The following is a 9985-nucleotide window of genomic DNA, read 5'->3' as shown; positions in this document are numbered from 1 at the left end:
GCGAAGCCACAAGCAACTCAAAGAATCTGTTTAATTGTTGCACTTTGAACAATCATGCTTCTACAAAGGCCACAGCAGAAAAACAGCCTGATGCCGAGTATTTCTGTGCCACGAAGTAATCAAGAGGCGAGTGCCTAATGCGGACGAAATCGAGTGCATCGAGACTTAGAACGACAGAAAGCTGAGCTAGTTGGTAAGGATTCATTATGCAAAACAGAGGTGAGGCGTGCAGACAGGACACAAGAGTAGAGAAGTGGGCGGCGCTCGTGTTGCATGTTTGCTTGTAAATACTCTATTCTTGTGTCCTGTCTGCACGCCTCACCTCCGTTTTGCATAACGAGTGTATCAACCCACATATTAATAGCGTAGGCGTTTTATTAACTGTGCAATATTTTCAACACTTCCTTGCATGCCATTTCATGTGGAATATCTTTTTTGGTCACAAATTTGTGCAGCGAATCTATTTGCATGATCGACTTCGGGCCTGTAGGTCCGTTCACTTGCACTTGATGCTGAGTCTTTTACATGTATCCATAAACTGCAGATATGCACATCAGATCCCTGCGAGCATTTTCAAAATTCAGTTATTTTAGACAACAGGCACATATGCAATACTGACATAATCTCAAATACCACTAAGCAGCTGGGACACATTTTTGTTGACCATACTCGCAGGTAAAATAAGTAGATTATGTGGACAGCACCAGCTCATTTTCCTTAAATCAGTGTGTACATAAATCAGTGTGTACAAGTGGTATGCAAAAATAATTTTTTTTCTCGCGCACCGATTTTTTCTGTATAAGCAAGAGAACCCACCACGTTAGTGTAACGTATCTTGTACATCACACTAATAAGTGCTTTAATTTACCAAGTGAGATGAGTTACTTTATGGATCATTCAGTCATATCACTCTGCCAGCTGCATTCATCAATCTTCAATTGGATTTCGCATGAAACATGTTTCCCTTTTATGCAGACATGCAATGGCAAGCCCTTCCGTGTGTTCCAAAGGTAAAATTTAAGCTCGAAATTAAAGAAGGCATTTCTAGTCAGAAACAAGCAAAAATGGTGAATGCAGAGTATCAGAAGCCCAAGGTACAGAAATTATGAGAAGTGTCGAGTGATTTTAAGGAAAGAATGGTATTTGAAGATGCAAGATTCTTTAGTGGAAATCAAGCAAGTCAGTATAGGTAGAATACTCTGAGAAATTATGCGAGTAATGGGATAGCACACAATGGGTCAGGAAATGCGTTGTTTTTCTGAAAAACTAAAGCTGATGACTGTCATATCATGAGTCACTTTAGCATCATGAGACTGCTGTTTGATAAATTCAGAAACAAACCAAAAAGCAAGCCATGCAAAAATTAAAAAAAAACTATTTAATGATGCTCTCTCCACACTGGGATAAATAATAAGAAACGGATCACGTCGAATGTGGACATATCAGACACCTTGTGAAACACTAAAGGAAAAATACAGTTTCGAGCTATGGCACTTGCCACATAGATGTGGGGGGGGCTTGCACGAATAGTAATAGTTACCACTGCATCTAGAAATTTAAAGCATTCATGCAGACAAGGATGATTCTTTATATTTTTGGCTACCACTTCAAATGCCTCCACTAAGTGTTACAATGCTGCACGCAGCCATACTAAGGATCTCACAGCAACACTTGCAGGTAAACAGCAAAAGCAGTCAAAGTGCTGGTGTATTCTGGACACTGTCTTTGAAAACTTTTAGGCAAGAACAGTGCAAGAAACAGACATAAGAACTGCATTTATTTCTATAATTCCCCATTTGAATGGCCTTTTCTTTTTCCTTCGACAATGCCTTCGCCTAGCCACAGCAGCTCCCTCATACAGACTCCGCAAGCCAAGAGGCCGTGGAGGCAAATGCAGGTAAGAGGCAAGAAGCAATTGCACTGGTATCGACATTCATCTAATTTCTTTCTTTTTCTTTCGTTTAGACAGCCAGCACACCTCGAACAGCCACCTTGACTGCGGGTGTGTCACCCTAGTCGCCAAGGAAACATTTGAGGGAAAGCGACAGGCAATGTGAACAGCCACTTCTCCATGTAAACGATACTCTTTATCTCGGATGACTCCTATGTTCGCCACGCCAGCACACTTGTGCACAAAGATGCCGCGGAGGCACGTGCAGGTCAGAGGCAAGAAGCAGTGGCACTGGTGTCGACATTCGCCCAATTTCTTTTTCTTACACTGAGGCAGCCAGCACACCTCGAACAGCCACCTTAACTGCGGGTGTGTTAATAGATTCCTGTTGTACATATGCTCATAATAAACTTCAGTAAACTTGAACTTGATAATAAACTTGAAGGCAAATGGGACATTGATGCATTGTTTTTTTGAACATTTATTGTACACATACAATATATGTTATACTTTGCAGTGCTACAGAGCGTATTTTGAAGCTTCCCCCTATATTTTGCACCTTTAATTACGTATGTGTTGTGTGGCCCTCAATTCAGTTCATGTTGTAGCAGATGTTTTGTCTGTGTATCGCACATTGGCTTAAGCTCGTGATATCCACATACTTCTCTCACATATACAAAATAAAGTTCTATGTAGTCCTCAGTGTTACAACAAAAAATGAAAGTAAGCAATCCGATCGTGGAATTGTGTTTATTACAGTCATTCCTATGACAGTTACTGACAAGTTGACAACTTGAACTGGTCAATCCGTCCATAGCCTCCTCTATTTTTCAAAAATAAAGGAGATTATGATCCATCATGGCAAGGAATTGTACGTATAAATAAAAAAAAAAGGGGGGGGGTATGTGTGTGTGTTTGTAGTGGGGGGTATAACAGGATTAGGGCGGTACGAAAAACATGTACCAACACCGTCCTCTAGACCCATTCCGTTAAGGTACCGTAACAAAGCGCATTAATATGACGAAATTCATACAACCAACTCTGATATTACTACACACGCCAGGCGACGCGAGCTACATTTGCCATGACGCATTCGCTACTGCACCGGATGCCCCCCATATTATTCTCATTAATCGTGCTAACTGCACCGAGGCAAAAGAAAGATCATGGGCGCAGGTGCCTTTAAAGTATCTCGACCTTGCGAGGCACTGCTGCGCGTGCCAGGGGAGCTGTCCGTGCGAACACTCCCTGGCACACACCTGCCTCGGCGGCCCCAACCTACGTACCGTTCTGCTTCGAGCTTTGATCCCCCCACTGTCCCTTGGGTGCCCTGGAGTTCCTGTGCCGCCTGCTTTATTATAATCTCAGGTGCTCTCCTGAGACTTCCGTTTGTCGGCTACATGTGCCCTACAGCTGGATCAGTACTTATAATAATAAAGAAACCCGATCTATCGTCGCTACGATAGATCGCGAAAGCGGCTTTGCAACATACCGCGCCCGTGCGAAGAGAATTACGGAACGCCAACGAAGAATCTGACCACAGCTTCGAGCTCGTAACCTCGTCGAGTACGTGACACTCCTGCAACAGGCATGACCGCTGAAAACCGCATACCGCCGGAAACTTCAACAGGATCATCCCTCGGTTGCATTACTGCCACCTGTACGGCCAACATGGACCACACCCACACCGTCCCGCAACATAGAATAAAGAACCAACTTATAAAGCCCAAACACACGGCTGCACGCACACATCACGACACTACTAGCGAGGCGCCATGCTGCTACGCTGCTACGGTTGCCGGATTAAAACTGACTACTGTCACCAAGTCTAGCAAGCGTCTCAGGAGCTGGCAACCTCGGCGCGTAGCAACATGGCGGCGCTCTTGCGGTTCCCGATTTCAATGCATGGGCCCTATGGGTAGCTTGTCCTCTAGAGTCAGTATAGTAACTCTATGGTCAGCGTGGTCATTTCCTAGATACCACAATGGCCAGGCAGCCACTGAAACACGAAGTCGTGTCCTTTCGCGATCATGTGATGGTGCATTTCTTGTATCTCCGTCATGAGTTGTTCACAGGACCCGCGACGAAGAGATGACAGAAGACATTTTAAGGCGCCTTCGAATCACAAAATATTGCCAACCGATTAGCCGGTTGGCTGTTAATACAATCAACGGCACCTCGGAGGGCAACAATCTCCGAACCGATCGATGTTGTCAAGTGAGAAATCTTGTATCGGATGTTTAGTGATCGTGATGGTATAACCACTGCGCCGGTGTAGCTGGTCTGGGTGGAAGAGCCATCTGTATATATGTGGACTCGGTCAAAGTAGAAAGTGTGCGAACAATAAATGCTTGCTTCAACGCTAAGGTAGGCAGGTCGGTCTTCTTTCTTATCCCTGGAACCGTAAGACGCACTTGAGGTTGTTTTAAACACCCCAAAGCTGAGATTGAACGTGCTGAGGGTGTGAAGCTCGATGGTAGGGAGGCACGATGGATGCTTACCTCGTTGGAGAAGGACGCCTGTGGACGTCGTTCTGGCAGCCAGGCAACAGAGCTTGATTGCACCCGTGAAACATGACGAACATGGGCCCTAAGCGTGTCGGTGCTAATGTAATTCACGATCGGATGCTCTTGAGCCATTATAATGGTTCCTGCTCTTTAGGCGCTCAGCGGAAGGCCTAGTTAGATAGAAAACCGTTCACCTTGAACAACATCTTGGGACCATGGCCTCGCATATCGCAACTACAATTCGAAAGCTACAGGATTGAGTGAGCGTCTGTGATCCGGACTGAGGGACTGAACGATATCCCCGGTGGACTTTACATTCTTCTTTTAATCTTTCCGTTCCCTTTTCCGTTCCGTTCCCTCAGTTCTGGTTAATCTTCTTACCTTTCATTTATCATTTGCTTTGTCTCTCTTACCTACTTGTTGCCTTGGTGCCTTCCCTCCCACTCCTATTTCTGCTTCTGAAGGTAGTCTAATTGCGGTGTCATTCAGTACTTCAATGTCATTTTCATCTCTCTGTTATAAGGCTGCAGATGTGTTTGCATGGACCAGTCTGAATCTGCTGTCACCCTTACTCGTTCCAGTTTGGCCTGTTTCTACTTCAGCAGTTTTCTCTTTCTCTATCCATATCGAGGTAAATCCTAGACCTCACTAACCTGTGATCACTGCACATTTTGCACTATGCCGGGATCGTCACACACACACACACACACACACACACACACACACACACACACACACACACACACACACACACACACACACACACACACACACACACACACACACACACACACACACGCACACGCACACGCACACGCACACGCACACACACACACACACACACACACACACACACACACACTATTACTAACGGAATCCATAAAACGTCCTCCATAATAAGAGAAAACATGTTGCGCGCAATGGAAATGAGGTGCGGTATTGTTCGCTTCAAACCGTTCTTGTCGCTTCTCGAAGCAAGAAGAGCGAGAACAAATGTTAGCATAAATAGTCTGCAAATCCAACAAGAACACATTTAAGAAATAAAAGCACCAGATTTCGATGAGTGCGATAACGTTCGGCAAAAGCTCGGCTGGCCATCTAGGTCCTACTGCCACCTTACAACGCGCTATTGTAGTCGCAAATGAGTGTAGACACGAATAACAATCATGCCTATAGGTCACGCAAGAACTCCTCCAATTGATTCTTGTGCCTTGATATTTCGAGCATTAGCCGTCGTCGCTTTTGCAGGCTCTACTTCTTAAAAGGAATGCATAATGTGCTTACGAACAGAGCAAATAAGTCGGCATAGGGAAAAGCAACAAAATAACGACGAGCGTCGATGCTATCTCAATGTCTCTGGCGGCAGCGCAAGCCACAAGTGCGGTCGTTTATAACCCGGTGTGTAATTGAATCAGGTGTGGCACAAATCCCGGCATACTCATTTACGATCACTTATGAAGGCACAGTGGTCGGTCGTGAAACTCGGACTTGCGGGTCAAGTCAATTAAAACAATTAAAGCAATTAAAGCGCCCTAGTCGTTCCGCATGGCAGCCGGCCCTTATCGAGACACCAGAGAGCACTGCGGATTCGCTGGACGACAAAACGCGACTCTGTAATGTTTCACAAAAGCTCCCACTTTCAATATATACCAAAATACTTCAACTCGGGGTGCCCAGCACCCACCGGTGGCGAAAAAAAAAAGAAGTGTCGGAGGTCACACGATCCGAGTACCGCGATTCCGATCGCCGAGCACTTACGTTCTAGAATAATTGGTCATGTTCGCGTGCATTCGAATATGTGCACTATTCGAGTCACGCGTACGATCTGAGTGGACAGGGTTTCTTCCTGCAGAATCAGCGACAACATTCGACAAAGTTCCGATAAATGATGGAGCGTTTTACGCCGACCGGTAACGTTTTTATGAAATGTGACCCGGTTAAGAACTGCCACCATCAAAAGAGAATATGCAGGCACGCGTGTCAATTTGCATAGCCGCATTGAACTGTCAATGAACAAAAACAAGTGCCGGTAGAGACGCGGTTGCCACGCGTGAGGGTTAGTTGAGCAATATGTTAGAAGTTCTGTAGCTTCGTTTTATCTCTCTGCACTGTTTTGAAAAGGCTATACGCTGGAAAGGTATAGTTGGTACAGATGAGAAAAAAATTGATCCCTGAAAAAGAAATAATTGTTTCTTTATATGGTCATCTATTTATTTATTTATTTATTTATTTACTCATAATACGTCAGACGTTGTAACAATATCAGTCAACAAATTTTTCGTCAGAGTCACAAAAAGTTACCCATAAACGGAGCCATATGACGCAACAGATAAATGCCTATACGGAACATGACCGCGTTCGGCGACGAAAGTGCCTGCCGAGCGTTCAAGCTCTGGCTGCGCGGCCGTCGAACTGTCGCATCCATAAGACTAAGTAGAGACGACAAGAGCGGCAACGGAAGCACAGTAGAGTGCAAAATCGCTCAGACGTCTTCAAGCTCGGCTTTCCACTCCCTCTTGCTGCTCTAACCATTACCTTGAAACGACCATTCCTTTTTTCTGCACCTTTACGAGGGACGAATAGAAGCGCCGGAAGATTACGGCGAGCTACGAAAAAAAAAAAAAAGCTAGAAATGAAACTATGGAATAGGGAGGTGGTTAAGAACAGCGATATTTTTAGTCGCTTTGAGGGCCGCTGGAAAGAACGGAGGAAGCTCCCGTACCTTCGCATAGCGTACAGCCCCTGCTTTTTTCCACGTGGCACGGCTTATAGACGACATAGCGAGCCGGGTCCTCGAGCAGATATATGTAGAGCGTCGCTCGACCCAAAAAAAAAACAACGTTCTGCATCTCCATTCGTTTTCTTTCGTGTGTCGCTTCCTCTCCGAGAGCGAAACGCAAACACGGCGATTCCATAAAGCCCTGCCGCGCATTTTTTGAGGATAACGGCATATCGGATGACTGAACACACACTGTAAAGTGTGTTCTATTTCCGGGTCATGGGAATGCTACTCAAGGAAATCGCACACTTCACATGACGGTCGTGAGATTTAGGTTCAGGTTTTTTTTCACAGCTAACGGAAGCTTGCCCATGAGAAGGGCCGTATATGAAGGGTGCATGAGACGATAGTATTATTAACATTATGGTCATTCAAAGCTAAACCTACAAGTATAGTAAACGGATTCCGAGCTGCTTTATTAACGTTCAAACCATGTACCGGAATCAGCCACATGACAAGTTAATTAAGGCATAAACAATGCGACAGAAAAATAAATAACCCACGCGAAAACGACAGCTAGCCTTCAAATCTTTACTTTGCATTGTTTATCGATTTGTTTCTCTCCTCTTTCCTTATTCGTCAGTTTGCACATATCGTCATATGCATTTTCAATCGCCGTGATCAGATCCCCTTAACTGTATGTGTTATTTTCATATCTACTTCGAACATCTTCGGTATTTATTTAATTTTGATGCCGTGGGCTGTTTTCGCAAAGTGTATTTAATTGTAGGCTGCAACGAGTTGAATGCTTTCCCTTACTTTTCAGTAATTTAGGGACCGGTGTCGGATGGAGTGGGAGGTGAAATCTAAGTTTATCGTAAATGACGGCTCGGCTTAGTGTTTTTCTTTTTGTTGCGGTTTCATCTCCTCGCTCTGTATCCAAGTGTCGCAGATGGTATTTCAAGTGCTACGTTGCGGTCACTGATGGGTACAGTTTGGTTGAAAATTTTCTGAACCACGACATGTCAGAAAACGTTGAGTTTTTCAGCAGTTTTTCACCGTAAGTGCATCGTAGAGCACGTTGTCGTTGGCGTATGCTAGTGCTCGCTTGAAGTCATATTATCAAGGTGGGTGTACAAGCTATGCGAGTTATTTCTTTTTTTCACAGCTCGCAATTTGTAGGCTTTTTACTCCCCTAAGTTATGCGGCTTTATTACCGCTGTCTCTAATACGTGAAGAAAAGTTAACACGCGTAAAACGATAGTGAGGCACTGTAGATATTGACAATAGGATTGATATGCAAAGAATTATCCGTAGGCGAGTGTTCTCGCATGAGATGCATATAAGAATGTGGTCGCCGCGCTCGAGAGTCCCACCGACGACCTCATGCTACGCATCAGCACGACATATCCATAGAACCACGGCGACCAGCTGAGCGATGAAGGCAAATCGCGACCGTGCCGAATTTTTATATTGGGGTAACAAGATAGGTTACCTGGGCTTCCGAAATCGCGCTTTGCATGTATGTGCATCAATTCTCGGCGTGATTTTGTGGTTTTGTAGGTCTTGGAGGAGTAATTTGATAGGTCTTGGGTCCAGATAAAAAAACAAGTTTTACTTATTTCATATAGATTGATATTTGCTATTACTGGATAGTGTGGCAGACAATCAGAAGCTTGCCAAGAAAACGTAAGGCTGTCAACTAAGTAGTTCTCAGTATTTTTTTGCGGTTCTGCTGTTATTCCTACTCTATATGTTCGACAAGTGTAAGTTATCAGGATCCTCCTCCGCCGTAGTCAAATTAATACGGGCGCCTCATACTATGCTTAACATTAAACCGTGTAATCCAGATGCCACTATCACTTAGGCCCCACCTCAGCCGCCACGCAACCCGCTATAAACCACAACCCAACGACTGAGCACACTCTTTTTTTTATCACCATACGCATTTATATACAGGGCATTTGTTTCATAACTCTGATAAAGTGGGCTACGCTGTACGTCTGAGTTATCTGTAAGTACGTGACATTCTTAAGCCTCGCGTTGCCGGAAATGAACGAGTTGCAGGCTCATGTGGGATCAGAGGATTCATAATGGGTGCACCAACAGTGCACCCACTAGCGCAGTTTGTAGGCAATGTCATGTTACGCTCATACGTTGTATTGCGCATGTGTCTGGCGTGCATTTTCCAGTAGTACTTGATACGACAAGGAATGTCGCCTCTCTTTCTTAGCTTGTATAAATCACACGCTGCTTCTTTGTCTCGAGTACTTTTATCTTTCTCGTGAAAATGACGTTTGTGAAGGCGTCTGTGCGAATACATTGTTTTCTCAACATAGGTTGGTCGCGCACGGGGTGCCGAAGCGTTTGAGGAAATGCGGATAGGGCGGAATCCGGAAACCGAGCGATTAAGGAACGACTTTCCGACATCGCTTTCAACACTGGGGAACCACCACATTTTTTTTTTGTTCCGAATACTGTCTTGCCACGCTCACGAAATATAGATACAAAAAAAAGAAATTACAGACCCGAATGCTGCTCATTAGAAGCTTATCGGAAGGCCTTCACGCTAAGGCGTTTCACGCGGCGTATTCTTCAGAGAACTCCACGAAGCTACGTGTCGGGGGTAGCTATCAAATCAAATTTTAGTGAAGGTTCTCGGAGCCTGCCTTGGAAATCTTCAGATACACTGCCCGCGAAAACTCACACACAAACACACGCGCGCGCGCGCGCGCACGCGCACGCACACACGCACACATGCACGCATGCACACGCGGACGCACGCACGCACGCACGCACGCACGCACACACACACACACACACACACACACACACACACACACACACACACTGTGCTTCGTTCGGCAG

The 9985-nt window shown here is 45.1% G+C and overlaps 2 long non-coding RNA genes across 2 annotated transcripts; one reads left to right on the top strand and one right to left on the bottom strand.

The window, feature by feature from the left end:
* Positions 1-357: 357 nt before the first annotated feature.
* Positions 358-3818, bottom strand: LOC129384754 (uncharacterized). The gene is made up of 2 exons (XR_008612404.2): positions 3384-3818; positions 358-561 (listed from the first exon to the last, which is right to left on the bottom strand). It is a non-coding gene; the product is annotated as an uncharacterized lncRNA (long non-coding RNA).
* Positions 1476-2346, top strand: LOC129384753 (uncharacterized). The gene is made up of 2 exons (XR_008612403.2): positions 1476-1897; positions 1966-2346. It is a non-coding gene; the product is annotated as an uncharacterized lncRNA (long non-coding RNA).
* Positions 3819-9985: the final 6167 nt, after the last annotated feature.

Source organism: Dermacentor andersoni, chromosome 5 (assembly GCF_023375885.2).
Source record: "Dermacentor andersoni chromosome 5, qqDerAnde1_hic_scaffold, whole genome shotgun sequence".
In the NCBI taxonomy this organism is placed as follows: domain Eukaryota; kingdom Metazoa; phylum Arthropoda; class Arachnida; order Ixodida; family Ixodidae; genus Dermacentor; species Dermacentor andersoni.
This window is presented reverse-complemented; position numbering and strand designations above follow the sequence as displayed.